The following is a 16,110-nucleotide window of genomic DNA, read 5'->3' on the forward strand; positions in this document are numbered from 1 at the left end:
CGGATAAAATATTTCCAACAATTAATTAAATTACTAATTAATTCATGCATTATGAACATGTCACATATTATAGGAGGATGTAACTATAGAGACACAATATTACGTAAATCCTCCATGGAATGCTTAATGTTCAGCTGTCAAACAGAATTTCAAACATAAAATTTTATTCAGCCCATGGAAACCTTTTATGGAAATACAACGCTGAGGACACAACATTGTCCAGTAGTTATTTTCTGTTTTCTCTGGCATGGAGTTTTAGTAACTTGGGAATACGTACCATAGTAGAAAAACATAGTTTAGACCTATTCTGTCAATAAAATAAACCTTTCTGACTTTATGCAAAATGTCACTAGGTTTTTACCACGTGCACAAAATATCAAAGCCAAAACTTTCTAATGGGTTTTCTGTTAATATCATACGTTTTGGGAATAGACTAATTGCTGACTTGTTATAAGATAATTCTGTATAATAAAATCATCATTACCCATCATTATTGTTATGTAATACCGTCAAATTGACTTGTGTGAAAATTGAAAATTTATTAAAGTAAAAAAATAATAACTAAATAAATAATAAAAATTAAATGAAAAGCGATTGTAATTTAATTTTCATTCTTCCCAAAGCGCTTAAAGATGCTTTTCAAGAATGCCTGCAGATGATTCATTTTATTTAAAAAAAAAACTTTTATAGAACACATACAAAATACGTAAAGTTATAAATGAAAATATTTTGACCTTGATAAATTTCTTCCCTCAAGGCCAAACAAAGGCATTAATCAAGGCCAAACCAGATTCTAACGAGTCAACTACAATCCCAAAAGGATACATTATTAATGAAGTCTGATCTGTACATCGGTCGCGAAACATCGGTCCTCGAATGGAACTATTTACCAGTAGGTATTTGGACCCTTAGCCGTCTAACATATCAGAGATATTACATATATTTATATATATATATATATATGACGTGTACTTTATTCCTGGTAAAGTATGTTGACCATAACACTGGTTCCAAAGAAAGTTGCTTGTGATATGGAGCATTTCGAGATCGCATGTTTTGATATTTCAAAAAAAAAATTGCAGCGTAATACATGTATATCGGCGTAAATATTTACATGAATACAGGATAATTGAACAGTTTTCATGTCATTATATTAACAATGAAACTAACTGTCATGGTGTCTCTTATCACTTTAGGTTCGTGTGGGTCATTCGTCATTCCATAGTTCTCATTTGAAAGTGCAAATTAAATCGGATGTTCCATGATGATTTGATATATAATAGTTATTATTCCATAGCGTCTGACGATTCCCTTCGTACATTCTCAGATGTTTGCCCTGCAGGTAGGGCGTAAGAATTGTACCTCCTGCCCCCATTGTATGATAGTAAAAGGCGACTAAATTCAGGCTCTTAACTTTACATTTATTCCTAAATAACTTTTACTTCCTAACGTCTCCCTTTACACCACTTCGCTTTTGGCCTTCGGTTGCTCGCACGTCCTTGTGTGGGAGGCTTTGGGTTCTGACCTCTGGCATTCGGCATTGAGGAAGTGGGACGACTGCTTCGTCCGTTATCAGTATAATGCGAACGGGTGGGATGTGTTGCTTGGTGTCATCGGCGGCATGGTTCAGTGATATAGCACTATAAAAAGGCAAACTATCCACCATACAAAAATACACAAAACGAATATATCGCAGTCTCCCAAAACACGCACCACGCACTTCATACACGCAACACGCTGCATACATGGGAGGCCGTCTTTGCCCGCTGATATGACGTTATTTTAATAAACCAAACAAGCATTCTCAGAATTTTTTCTACAGACGCCCTGTGGGAAAGGTTCTGAGTTATGTCCCCTGGCCGAGACCCACCGTAGTCTACAAACGTGTGTCTAAGCATAGATATATGCTATTTTAGCCACATAATTCAATAGCTAGACTTTGTGGCTGTCGAATTGTTAAGTCGAGTGAGGCTACGACCTCGACGAGTTATAAAAGTGGCATTTTGTTTGTTTAATAAACAGTTATGGTCATGTATGGTTGGCCTTCCATGTATGCAGCCTGTTGCGTGTTTTGGGAGACTGCAGTATATTCATGTTGTGTCTTGTATAGTGAAACTGTTGCCCTTTTTATACTGCTATATTACTGAAGCATGCCGCTGAAGACACCAAGCAGCGTTATGCTGAGCGCTAAGCAGGAACAGAAACCACCACTTTTATAGACTTTGGTGTGTCTCGGCCAGGGGACAGAACACAGAGCCTTCCTAACAGCGGCGAGGGCTCAACCAAAGGCCAAAAGTTAGGTGGTGTTTGGGGAGACGTTGGGAAGAATAAAGTAATTTAGGAAGAAAGAAAAGATAAGATCCTAAATAAAGTCGCCTTTTACGACCATGCGTGCAAGGCCCGACTAAGACACGAAGCAACACATCCCATCCGGTCATTTTATACTGACAACGGGCGAACCAGTCGTCCTACTCCCTGTGTGCTGAGCTCAAAGCAGGAGCAGGAATTACCACTTTTATAGACATTGGGGTGTTTCGGCCGAGAACAGAACTCAGAGCCTACCTCACAGTGGCGAGCGCTCCACAAAAGGCCAAAGTGAGGCGGTGTCAATGTAGACGTTAGGAAGAATAGAGTTAATTAGGAAGAAGAGAAAACATAATATCCTAAATTTAGTCGCCTTTTACGATCATGCAATAGGTGCAGCAGGTACAATTCTAACATCCTAACTGCAAGGCCTAATGTCTGCTCCTGTTTTGCGAGCAACAAAACATTAATGGGACGACTGGTTCGCCTGTTAGTTTGTTCGATATCTTTGGCGGTCTGTTTCAGTTAGATAGGACTATAAACAAACTGAACAAGAGATTCACTATTACGCGAAACACACCACGAATATACCGAGGGCTACCAAAAACATGCATATATTCGCATATATTTCACAAATGAGAGACCGTCCTTTAATGACCTTGGGTTATTTATAGGGCATTAAACCCAATCAACTAACAAATCAACTATACACGGGATTATTTCATAATTGTCAATTGTTTATTGAATTCAATCAACTAGTTGATGATCATTTTGCTTCAAAAATGCGTACACCGTCATATTATTATAACATCTGTACTCCTTTGAACCTCTGACTTTACCACTGACATCTGTACCTCTGCTGAGGTATCCTGATATTGTTGATATATACATAAGATACACGCTCCTCACACCAACAAGGAGGGTAATCATCTGTCGTACTTAAGATGATAACGACTTATTTCCGGGTCAACAGTAATTGGGTATTGTTCCGCAGTCGCTCCTCACAGAAGGTTTGTTGAGGCGGCAAATTAGACGTAACCCGTAATGAGGACAGAGAATCGGGGTTCTTGTTTTGGCTTCGGTAATTGGAGGAAAAAACTTAGACCTTTCAGTACAGTTGTATACCGAGGCCTGTAAACCTATGTTGTTGTCGCCGGCCAGATAAGTTATAGACTCCTCCCTGGTTGTAAGAGTCTCATCCTCCAGTCTCTTTTGTAATACGACTTCCTACATTAGTGCCGTGCTCGATGATGGCGGAAACATGCTTCAGGGAGTGTTGTTTTTAAGCCCAAGAGGAAAGTCTGTATTTACTATGAGTGACCCTAGATGTTGTTTTGACGTTCAGCCAAATCAGCCAACGTACCAATTAACTTTCTATAATTTCCGTTAGGTCATAGTTAGGTAATTGTGTGCGTTAAATTCGAAATCAATTACAGACTGTACATGTAATTAGCTTCCAGAAGTTGAAGGTCGTTGACCGGACATTGTATAGCTAACTAATAGTCTGTTGACCATTCTGTTGAATATGTCAGACAGCACGGTCAAAGTGAGGCTGCAATCTTATGTAACTGTAAGATGATTATTTCATAATAAAGTTTACACCTTCCTCCTATTATGTATGATATATGACATGGTTCAATTATTTATAATTAATCACCGGTTATGATTGATCATAAACCCTTGATATGTTTATTTTCTGTCATATGGTTTGTTTTCACACCGTCCTATTCTAGGTTGAAACTGTAATGTGACCCAGATTTCACTTATAGTGATACATTTGACAGAAATAGTCCCCGTATGTGAAGCTTCGAGCACTTGAATTTTCCGGTATGACTGGATATGTTTCCTTTGTATGTTTTTCTTTTGAGATACAGCGTAATTTATTATATATTTCATGTAATTAGCATAGGTTTGGTATTTCGACTTTAAGTTGGATCAAGCTTATGTCCCGTTAACAGCTGTAGTGTCATTGAAGGATGGTATCATATGTATGCTACATGTGTGAATTGCATTTGTTGTTCGAGAGACTACATTTTGTTCGTGTCTCTGCAATAGGGGAACTCTTGTCATTTTATAGTGGCTATCTCACTGAAGTAACAAAACATCGACTTTAAGTTGCTATTTTTGTTTTAATATCTACATTTCATTATATTTTTTGTGAAGCTGTATCATATAGTGCTGCATAGTGCTGCTGCAGAAAACAAATTAGACATTAAATGTAAAAGCAGACAGCTTAAAGTGAATAGTCGGGCAAAGAAAACCAGTCTAAATGCGTTCATTGGCCTTCCAAAAGTTTTCACATATTAATACGACGGTCAAGTTCTGCTTAGTTTCCCAGTTCTGACCATTAAAGTAAAGAAAAGTTGAAAGCATTGAAAGCGAGGCTGCGTGGAAAGGTAACCACAGACATAGTGAGCCGGGAGGACGTTTTAGAATTCCCATACTTTAAATTAATTTCTTCGTACGCAGACAGATTTTGACGAGATATTTTATTTTTCTATTTCATAAGAAATAATACTGGATACATTCACACCATTTTTACCAACTTTCGCCATCCTTGCCCGACTGTTCACTTTAATATTGTTTACCACATTTGTCAAAAATAGCTACTGGCAAATCAAAATGCCACGACTTAAACATTTTTAACCTTGCACTTTTGCAGTGACATGCATGTTTTTTTTAATTACTATGCACTAGAAACAACATGGCCTGCCTTGTGTGGGTTTCCCACGGACCTTGGTATTTTTATTTAGCCTCGGCAAACGTATTGGAGGCTTACATGTAATAACAATACATCTAAATGCAATAAATGTTTCAATTGTGCTCGATTTATTTGCATGGACTATTATATGGTTAATGTTTTAATGAATCAGAGGTTTATATTTGGTTGTGATTTAATACTGTTAGGAGTGTATATTGTCATGTGAGTTTTACTGTTTAACCTTTGGTGCTGAACCGGATATGACACGATAATGAAGCAGCCATATAACTTAACGTAGATCTCGATATACGTGATGATATACAACTAGGATTGTTTGCTGATTAGTTAGAATTAACGTCCTATTAATAGCTAATGTAATTTGAGGTCGGCCCCCAAAGTACGTGTTTTGGGAGGCTGTGGTATGTTCGTGTTGTGTCTCTTGTAGTAACGGGACTTTTGTCTATTTTATAGTGTTATCTCATTGAACAACACACCCGACGCAGTCACATCATAATGACAACGGGCGAACCAGTCGTCCCACTTCCTTAATGCTGAGCGCTATACAGAAGCAGAAACTACCACTTTTATAGATTATGGTGACAGAACCTAGATTCAGACCCTGTCGTAAATGGTTATAATAACCAGAAATATATTCTAAAAGACAATATGCTTGTGATCGTAAGAGATTAATGGCTATGCAACTATAAATATTGCTTGTTCGATGTTATAGGTAATATTGCATTTGCCCTTTCAGTTCCTTTACCCTTATTTACCTTGTTCGTGATACTAGCACAAACCTAAATATCGACCAAATATTTTATGAGAAATATTCTTATCTGTTTTCGCACGAGAAACCTCTACCTGCACTTATCATGCGGTCATGGCCTATATCGACCCTCGTGTATTTTGAACTAGGAAAGTCAATATATCATTTGAATTGTGTGTTATGAACCGCGCTTCAATCAGACCAGGAATATCCGGGTGGATTATACATACATGTGAAGCTCACGTGAGCATGCTTGGAGGCCTATTTAGACTATTGTACTTATTGCATACGCTCTGCCGATGATAGTTTCGTATCGAGAGTTCCGTATTCATCGCATCATGTAAAATGTCAAAGCCATTAAAATTTACATGAGTGTCAATGTAATAAGTGTCAACATGCAGAGGACTATAATTCCTCTTCATGATTTATTTGGTCCTGTGCTGTTGGTTTTAGCTTAGGCCAACAAATCCCCGAAGTTGCTGAGGGACGGTGCAGTGGGATGAGAATATGCATGGTGCTGTTGCTTGATCTTTTAACATAGCATGTGAAATTGTTAAGTTGACGGCTTCTCATATTATAAAACACCAAGTACCGGTACATGTTTGACCTGATGGTTTCTTGTCAGGTCATAGTGCCTTATTAAAAAAAGACCCATTGTGTATATACCGCAGCCTCCCAAAACATACAGACCTTCACTCATACAGCGCTCTCCATAAATGGGAGTGCGTCCATAAATGAACCTAATTAATGATCAAGCATCCAACCTACCAATCGAAGTGTCAATCGCTGGTGTTTCCCACATGTAAGCCTTTATATCGAGTCAATTGATTTAGAATTTTCCTCAGCTGAATTCTACTAGGGCACTTATCACTGTGGAAAAATGTTACCGTTCAGTTCAGCTTGTAATGGTAGGTGTCCTTCATAACGTTAACAGACACTTAAAATGAAGCTCGGATATTGGCCTTCCTCAGGCATTCACGAGAAATTTAGATACTCATGTATCTTCATTTGCCTAATTCGCTATTGTCAGTAGCACTTTCTGGCCGCGTTGACAGTTTGGTCAAGGTTTCTGACACTGTAACGCTATCTAGCATTTTCTTTTTATGTTTAAATCCTGTGTGGGCCAATTGTCAGGTGACCACCTTTATATAAAAATTATAGACTACATTTTACCTGCACTCCAGTTTTCATTCCGTTCCAATATTTGACCTGAAACATAACAAAAGAAAATAATATTTCAAAATTAAGCAATGATGAGTTACTTATACATGAAAATAGGAATAAAAATTTCGAAATATAAAAAGAAAAATTTTAGTGTCTGTGGTCTTCAAATATTATCAACTTTTGTTTCTGACAAGGATACTGAGGTTTCTGCGGAATGACATGATGTTGTCATTTTGGCATATGAAGTCACGTAACACACCATCACACGAGATGTTTGTATTGTATAAACCAGTACGAAAGTAGCAAAGTATGTTGAGTCTGTGATGCCAAACCACATAACTATGATACTAACGTACCACTGATCAGTTGCCACTGGCCTACACCAACAGTCATTATGTGAAGCCATTATCTTGGTCATCAAATTTACCACTAAGGCAAAATCTGTAATTTCTAAGAAGCCTCTGAATGTTTACTCTCAATGAAAAGAAGCATTTGACAAACATGTAAGATGATGAGAGTTTACGATGCCAGGGTCGTCTGCAGGTAACATAGGACGGACAGTGACTGACTTTAAGTACTACATGAACAAACCATTCAATTGCTGAACTTCGAGACGAAAGCATAGAAGGACTAAGACCATATTGTTGACATTCTGTGATTCTCCAATACTAAGGACCAAGAGCTATGCTAGTATATCTTAATATTGATCATGTATCTGCAAGAGATATAACTTATGATATTTAGACGAAAATCAATGTTTAAAGATGCGAATTTAAGTAGGATAAGATACATTGAACCCAATTTTGAAGGTGAAAGCAAACCATTGAATTCATAAGGGAGAAATTATAAAATAACGATCCATAAAGACAGAATAAAGAATTAATGAGTCGGTCATTTGTCGGGACATTAACATGGCTTATACAAAATGACTATATAATTGATCTGGATGTGAACGCGCTCGCGCTGATGGAACATGCTAATGACGTAATCTATCTTCATCACCTAGGTCGTAGACCTGCTGTGTCCATTAAGGACACAGACTTCCAGGCTGGGGACCATTTTGTCTCTGATTCACCATATTAATTTCCTGTATTAGGTATAACACGTCAACATCATTCGTGCATATTTTTAAAAAAGCGCCCAACATGGGTAAAGAAAAAATATATAATGGCGTTCATTAAGTTGTAACCACCATGTTGACACGTGACAGACGTATTAAAACTTTTATCAATTAGCCTGAGTACACGTGGGCCGATTAGATAAATTCAGTGACGTAATACAATAATGTGTTTTCTCTGTTTAAACAAAATTTCTGAATCGGCAGATATTTGCCCTTCTCTTCAGAAATGTTTCATAATTCTGCATGTGAAATTGGTTTGACTGTATGCCTCATGAGAGAACTGTTAATAAAACGCTGAAATATTTTTTCTCATTATGTTATTTGCACAAAATGGATCAGGAAATGTAAAACTTTTTTATTTTCCGTGAGGCAATTCTGCGCAAGGTAACACCCAACGGAATCGGTTACTATGGACACCAATGACGCTTACAATATGAACGCTAACGTTGTTTGTTCTGTATATACCTCTTTGGCTGATTGCACTTCATCAAGTGCATGTCAGTCAATCCGATAATACCATCGGAACTTTTCACCCGAAGCCACATCTGTTAAGTATAGGACAACTTATCTAGCCCATTTTGTACATAGTTCATATCACATGTAACATTACACAAACAGTACACTACATCAACCAAATACAATTGTTTGTTCAAGCATCTTTAGATCAAAAGATCATTGACATTAATCTTGCTGCGATAAACCTTTGTCTTGTCCATTAATAAGGCAGGATATTAATGCCTTTTGACATTGCCACGATAAACCAAACTAATTCGGTCACATTAAACTGACAACGGGCGAACCAGTCGTCCCACTCCCGTTATGCTGAGCGCTTAGCAGGAGCAGTAACTACCACTTTTAAAGACTTAGGTGTGTCCCAGTCAAGGACAGAACCCAGAGCCTTCCTCACAGGGACAACCGCTCAACTGAAGGCCAAAAGTGAGTCGGTGTCAAGGGAGACGCTAGGAAGAAGTAAGTAAATTAGGAAGAAAGAAAAGGTGAGATCCTGAATTTAGTCGCCTTTTACGATCATGCAATAGGGGCAGCAGATACAATTCTAATGCCTTACCTGCAAGGCAAAAAGAGAAAAGATAATATCCTAAATTTAGCCGTCTTTTACAATCATGCAATGGGGGCAGGTAATGTTACTGAATGTACTCTGCAACTTAATAAAAATACAACATTTTGACATCAGTCTGATATGAAAATGACCACTATGGATATAGATCGCCCATGGATATATGTGACGTACATTTATAGGAATATTTTCAATATATATCAAGTAGTGACAAGAGGAAACACAATAATCGTCCAACGATAAGCACGTGCACCACCGTTGTCAGTTTCACCAGCTGCTGCTGTAGCCAGCACGTGCCCTCGAGGAGAGATGAGTATTATTTAATTTCTTATTCTTGCTTTATAATACCGTCATATTGTACGAGAGATCAATCGTCAGGGTGAATTCTGCTTTTGTTTTGTGTGTTGCTACAGGGCATCTTATAGATATTTGTATAGGGAAAGTCGAGGGATGCTGATTTCTACTGACACATTGTCTGTTATGTATTGCTGGTGTACGGAGAGTCAGGGATTTTGATTTGATGAATATAAACTAAAAACTGATGTTGTGGATAAAAACAGCATTGGCATTATTCATATGCTTATACATACAATAATGGGGTTCTCTGTTAAAAGATTGTGATTGTTTGTTAGGCTGTGGTTGGTCTAATGCCCTATTAATAACCAAAGTCATTGAAAGTTATTAACAAGCATGTTATAATTAATCAAATAAACAATAAATCGATAAAGATCCCTTAAATCGATAAAAAATTTAAAAGCTACGGGGTTTTTTTTAGAATTAAAAACATTTTGACTAGATTAGAAACCTTAAATTACCCCGCACAAAATTAAGTTATACCAAGGTGGAAACTTTCCAATGCAAATCAGTAGTTTATAAACTTTATAAGTCATTAAATGTGGCTACGTTTCGAGGGATGTCCCCTCTCTCAGGACAGTACTTAGGTACTGCAATCTCCCCAAACACAGTCAGAGCACACCCAACGCTGTGGAGGTAACTTTTAATGACACTAGCTGTTGGTAGGACGTCAAACATGATGAACCAAACAATCAACAGAAATCAAATTACAATGATATATATCCAGTATTTACTAAATAAAAGTTAATACAAAAATTTTTTATACTAAAAGCAATTTTACATAAACTTACGTAACAGTAATTGTTACATACGCATGATTTAAGTACACGCCCAGAAACACGACATTTGATACACATAACCTACTCGACACAAGTAGTTCATTTATGTTCTATGTGCCGGAACTGGGCGAAAATTTTGACATGCTAAATATTTCATCGTTAATCTATTAAAGATGCTCCACCGCCGACAAATGGTATTTTTCCCTATCAAAAACAGGAGCAGACGATTTAGTATTTTTCTTCAGTTACAAAAGTTACTTACTTTACACTATTACCACCATTGAAAAGATTGAGCTTCTAATTTTACTTAAAGTTAAATATACGAAAAATAATTAATTGCATCCCGAAAAAATTCCGTGGCACTATATCTTATATGGAATGAAGTAATGATTGCGCATGCACCAAAGGCGAAATAAATTATTTTATGTTATTTTTTGTGTTAATTAGGCATATATATACACGATTAAACACCAATTATTGTTCAAATAATGAATATCATTTATGCTCTGTCGGCGGTGGAGCATCTTTAAAAGCCATAGGGTTTAACGAATTATGTTGTGAAAATCATTCAAACGGCTTCAGATGCCTAATAAACGTCAGTTACAACACAGAACTTATGTATGTAAAATTGTTGTTTTTTATGCCTTCTGTACGTTTAGAGTGAAACATATCTGCAGATATCTACAATTACTAATAACACTGTACAAATGTGTAATGAAATTGTAGACCACAATTTGGCTTCATGGTCTGACCGTATGTACTCATTTCACTTCACTATTGATGTAAATATAATGATTTTTGGCAGTATTGCCAAAAATCATTTTCAGCTCTTATTTGTACATGTAAAATTGAAAACTATGCAAAGAAAGGTCTGTAATTTTCAAAATCTGGTAATTTTTGCTGATGAATAACATAATAAAAGCTCATGTTGATTCGTGAGTATGAAAAGTACGACACATATAACTTTAACAGGGGAGTATTAGGGGTAAGGTGACGAGTAATACGTACAACATTCTAATTATTGATATATCCTTAATTGTTGTACAGGGAAATCTAATTACTGCTATAAGCAGTAAGCTTACAGAGTGCAGGTCAGTTAACTCTTGACCTTCGGGTGAAGTCACTTCTGTCCACCAAACAGACCATGTTTCATTAATTTTCTCACAGATTTGTAGAAATTTTAGGTTTAATTGGCATTTTTTTATTACAATATTTTATCATTTGCAATTTAGTAACGTAGCACAAAATGATGAAGTTAGCATTTTAAGAAAATAGTTCTTTCCTCTTGCAACCATCTGATTACTATAATAGTATATAGCGAATTTTAATGAAGGATCCACACATTTCCGTATATTTATTAAATGTAATGGAATATTTCATAACACAAGGCTATAGCCTTAACCGGAATAATCGTTTGTACGTAAGTATATTAAGATAAGTAGGCCGGGGTCAAAGCAGATCAAACAGGATATATACCAAAGTGGTGTTAAATAACACTATACACCAGAAACTAATTGGAGCGTTATTAATTAACGGTAACTTAGGGTCTTTTGAAATTAATTATCCGTCATGTCGTTAGCCAATACACGTGTGTATACCTATACAGGTAGCCCGCACACCTTTGTTGTGACAGTGGACGTAACAGCGCCGAGGTGAGCTACACAGGTATGCAGTGATGTTATGTAATATCACAATAGTAAAACACTACCTGTAAATGAAGGATTGGTTTGGGGAAAGTAAATCATCTATTAACGACACGGGGAGGGCGGTAAATATTATACAACATTACTCGACATTATAATCGATAAAATTGATATCCATTGCTACTAATGATATACAACATATACCTATTTGTTTAATGTGTATGTATTTCATTGCCTGGTATTTGTTACAAAATTCTCATTAATCATATTAGACGTGTGTGCATGTGTATGAATATACTTAATGCAATATATGCATTTACTGTTAAAATGACAATAGTGTTAGCTGTGTAGTAAAGATGTCTGGACACGTATTTAAATACAATCCTTTGTTGGAGATTTTGTTCATATGGGCATAAGTGATAGTTTTACATCGTCCATTTTTTTGTAAAGAAATGGGATGAACCGAAATGGGAAATCTTTCTTAAGTTGTTTTACATAGAAACTATAATTTATTCCATCACTTATATTCATATAGGTATCAAGAAGTATATTCTTATATGCTTTGTACGAGCAGTTGAAGTAGAGAAATAGGACGGACTACAATAAAGTGTTTCCTTATTTTGTTACAGTAAAAAGTGTTTTATTGACCACCTGTGCATAAAGACCACCTGCTTAATAAGATTACTTTTCTATGACCCATAATTACAAATTTCAACCCAATTTTACTTGTGTATAAAGACCACCTGGCTATAAAGACCATTTTTCTTTCTCTCTAGGATGGAGTTATAGAGAGAATTGACGGTATTATTAAATGGAACATTTATCTCTGTACAGCAAGAGATATAGCATATACAGGGGACAATTTATGTAGAACATTACAGCACATGTGGGCGATGAGTCTTTCCTATTTATTAAGACATGTGTCCCTCAAATTGAGGTGTCCAGGTTTGACAATACGTGTACTGGTAAAGATAAAACTTTTTTTTACAGCAAAATACATACCAATGTCCTTTACAGACAATTAGTATAATAAATTTCGACATTGATGTCTGTAATTTACAGCAAAAATGTGTTTTATAGACAGGTGTCCTTTATATAGAGATAACCTTTGTAGAAAAGTTTTACTGCAGGTGTATAGATAAAGTATAATTAATTGTAGCATTTATCTTTGTCATTTACAGCACTATTATACATTGAAATGGGAGTGCCTGAAATGTACACAGTGGTGATCGTTACACCCTACAACATTGTGTGATAAGTAATAACCGCATCACAACCACACTGTAGTACCACAAAGCCACAGACACTCACCGTGACGCCGCAGACTACCAGGATCAGGACGATGTTGGCATAACCGATCATAAAAAGGTAAGTTGGCTTAAATCATTAATATTTGTTGATAAGAACCTGATTGAGGGAGTATTTACGAGAAATATTTAAATAAGAGATGAATTCTGCTTTTGTATTAAGTTTCGTTATTGCTTTATGGAATATTAACGATACTGTCGTTTTATAATACATGTCAAATGTTATCAAGTCTTAGTTTGGTGAATAATTTTGTCATATTATTTATGTAATGTTTTATTATCGACCCTGACTAGCTGTAAATTGGATGTTCTTCTAGTCTAATCAACCATTGTATACGCGGGTAGCATTATCTTGAAGGACTTTACGTAATGTGAATTGTAAGTGCTATAAAACAGTTGAGGAGTTACCTGTTTGATATCTGACACTTTTATTCTTAAGATTATAGGTATGAGATTAATCCTCTACAAATCAAAACAATAAGGATTAACAGAATTTTATCAAATCAAAAGGCTATAATAAGGTCTGACTTATGAAATGGATTTCAGAGTACCTTACAAGTTAAGTGCAGTATTGTGACGACATATATAAACACGATATCCGATTTTAATGTCGCTGTCAAAAAGAAATTATAATCGTATACAAAAACCATGTCTTTAACAAATGAAATTAAAATACTGGTCTATTTTAATATAGAAACTAACCCCAGGGCATGCATACTTAGGTGATTTAAAGAATAAACTTTAATACCATATCTATTCACAGTGCTTGTGTTTGGCCGTTGTTATGTACTGTAGATCGATGATTTTCTGATGGGTACTCTGACTTTTTATACCTGATCACGAGAAAAGCATTAGTAGTACATATTATCGCCAAATAATACGAAATTTTATAGTGCTTTATAAAATTTAGACATTAAATCATATTGATGTCAGATTATAAAGTATGTAGCTATCTAATGTCTGCAAACTTTTACATTTGAACCATTCAGTAGATACTAATTCTCTTAAAATCTTAATAAGCAATACTTCTCAGACTTATCGTTTGATGTGTATTGTGCACTTCCAAATTCTTAGTCATAATATAGAACCATGTGTCTGGAATGATAAATTTTAAAGTGATAAAGCTGACAATGCATTTCCTTACAGGTCATATGGATCCTGTAATGAGATCCTAATACATCAATGAATTGTGTGGTTTTGTCATCTTTATCACCTATTGTGGTGGTAATCCTATAAACTAGAATATTCAGTTTAATGTCAATTAATTTAACTTACAAAAGGTATAATGCGGAAAACCCTGGGTGATATGTTTGTGGGTGTCGTTATTTCCATGAAACACCGTGTCTATATTACTATAACAATCTCCAATGTCTCTTGTTATATCAGGTCCTATTGTTATATACCACACCTCTAGGAATGTGAACACATGTTAAAGGGGACTTTAAAACGGGTTGTTACGAAATCGTCACATTGATAAAACTTGTATTCCCCTTACTCGGTTCCACGTGGTTCCAGTATTAGATATTCGTATGAGCACTCCCGTTTGTTTTGCTGCTTTACGGCCCATCGACAGCCAATGTCATTTAGTCAAAAGATCTAAATAAAAGAAACATAATAATTGCACATAAAAGGATAATACATAGACAATTAAGAACTAAAACATTTGTAAATTTTATTTTATAAAAAAGTGTCTGGGGTAAAATAGTTTTGGCTAAAATACATCAGAAAGCTCATGCACTATTTTGACGAAACGATAATGTTGCGTTGATAGGACGATAAGAAGGGAAAACGTTCATATTTATTAAAAATGCCGATTTCTTTGAGATAACTGTAAATACGATTATGTCTCACGGACAAAAGCGTACGAAGAAATGGTCATATAAACATTGTTACAGTGACTTTCTAGCACTTTTGTTCAGAACAATAATGCAGAAAAAAAGGTATTAAACGTCTTTAAAGTGTTCTGTTTTACGTAGCGAGGCGCTAAACGTGTAAATAGTATGATCCTTAGTCGTATTAGGCAGGGGTTGTTGAATACAGGTTAGTTTAATTGGGGTTATGTCTGAATACAGGTGGTCGTTTAAACAGGTTTAACTGCATATAAAATGATAAAAGTATATAAAAAAACACCATTTAAGTGTAAATACTATGATCATTAGATTAGTCGGCTGATCATTAGATTAGTTGATGATCGGGTGAAAGCTAACGTCAGACAGGACGTCATCGAATACAGGTGGTCGTTGAAACAGGCGTAACTGCATATAAAATGATTTCGTAAAGTTTATATTCATCATTGTTATCATAGTAAATATATTACTGAATAAGATGTTCATGTACTGTGCCATACGATGAGTCATTGACAGTATTCTGTTTTCGTGCTAAAATTACAACTGTATATAGACGTGCTATGTATACTTCTGTGCCATATATGACGCTAATAATCTAGCTGTAGACGGCTAGTCTTCCTTAGGCTGGGACCAGGGAAATCTACAAACCGAAAGTGTCGCATGTCTTCTCCGTATTCTGTATATTGGTTAGTTAATAATCGATACGTATAGACTCAAGAGGGACAGTCACACTAAAACTATTCCACAGGCCTCTTTACAGATATGGAACAGATAATAGAATTTTAGGTCTGAATTGTATACCCACAGTGACGTTTTCGATATTCGTTTATAAAGTAATTTCCTCAGTAAGTGGTTCGGGTATGCATGCTTGGAAGTGATATAATGGTGATAGACAGTTCTGTAGTCTAACTGTCACACTTTATTGACAGACAGTTCTGTAGCCTAACTGTCACATCTCATTGATAGACAGTTCTGTAGACCAACTGTCACACCTCATTGATAGACAGTTCTGTAGCCCAACTGTCACACATCATTGATAGACAGTTCTGT

General features: G+C 35.9%; 1 protein-coding gene across 4 annotated transcripts in view; it reads left to right on the plus strand.

Moving 5' to 3' along the window:
• Positions 1 to 16,110, plus strand: part of LOC138308848 (D(2) dopamine receptor-like) — a 41,388-nt gene that overhangs the window by 6,222 nt on the left and 19,056 nt on the right. For 3 of the 4 annotated variants that reach the window (XM_069249876.1, XM_069249878.1, XM_069249875.1), the window contains exon 2: positions 13,088 to 13,274. The gene's annotated coding sequence lies outside the window, so the exon portion shown is untranslated. Of the gene's footprint in view, positions 1 to 11,881; positions 11,929 to 13,087; positions 13,275 to 16,110 lie in introns of those variants that run through there. The other variant, XM_069249877.1, reaches the window with a different exon arrangement.

The sequence above is a fragment of the Argopecten irradians genome, chromosome 15, assembly GCF_041381155.1.
Source record: "Argopecten irradians isolate NY chromosome 15, Ai_NY, whole genome shotgun sequence".
Taxonomy (NCBI): domain Eukaryota; kingdom Metazoa; phylum Mollusca; class Bivalvia; order Pectinida; family Pectinidae; genus Argopecten; species Argopecten irradians.